Source organism: Neoarius graeffei, chromosome 1 (genome assembly GCF_027579695.1).
Source record: "Neoarius graeffei isolate fNeoGra1 chromosome 1, fNeoGra1.pri, whole genome shotgun sequence".
Taxonomy (NCBI): domain Eukaryota; kingdom Metazoa; phylum Chordata; class Actinopteri; order Siluriformes; family Ariidae; genus Neoarius; species Neoarius graeffei.
The window spans coordinates 24,701,881-24,702,642 of NC_083569.1; the positions used below are offsets into that span (position 1 = coordinate 24,701,881).

General features: G+C 44.8%; 1 non-coding gene across 1 annotated transcript; it reads right to left on the minus strand.

The window, feature by feature from the left end:
• Positions 1-288: 288 nt before the first annotated feature.
• Positions 289-361, minus strand: trnat-ugu (transfer RNA threonine (anticodon UGU)). Its single transcript has one exon. It is a non-coding gene; the product is annotated as a tRNA-Thr (tRNA).
• Between the last annotated feature and the right edge of the window lie 401 nt (positions 362-762).

The following is a 762-nucleotide window of genomic DNA, read 5'->3' on the forward strand; positions in this document are numbered from 1 at the left end:
GTCTTAATTTGAAGTCTTTTTTGTTGTTGTTGACGTTATCATCTGTGCATTGATGGTGACCTGAGTGCAAAGTGCTTTGCAGAAATTGGACACCAAAGACACCTTCAGGTCCTCAGTCTCATTCAGAGTAATCTCACTGATCTTTAAACTGTCCACATGGGGCCATTCTCACCAGCAGAAAGTGGTCTTCAGGTGATGAGAAATCATGAGCAGCACTTTCTGGTGTCAGTGTTCTCAATATTCCCTCTCTTGTCTGGATCATCTTTTTACCTTAAAAGTATCCCTTACAGGCCCCAGTGAGGATTGAACTCATGACCCCTGGTTTACAAGACCAGTGCTCTCACCACTGAGCTATGGAGCCTTAATTCTTTCACAGCTGCTGAAGCTTGGGGCCACAGCAGAACCTTGAAGCCCCTGCACCGATCCTCCAAACAGCCCACAGAAATTGGTGTCACGTCACTCACAACTTTAGTTCTTAGCTGCAGTTAGCTTCTGTTTACTATTTGCCTCACAAAAAAAGACACACATTTTAAATAATGTGGTGTGTCAATCGTAGAGTGGGCTGTGGACTGTACATTCTGGCTACTTTCTCATCTGAGCTAACAAAAACACTGGACAGGCCAAGCCCTCAAGAGACGAACCATAAGCACCATGAGTGACCTCCTGATCTTCAGGCTCTTCATGTGGGGTCATCCTCAGCAGCAGCCAATGGTTTTCAGGTGATGAGAACTCCAACCAAAAAGAAATCCAAACAGTATTTTT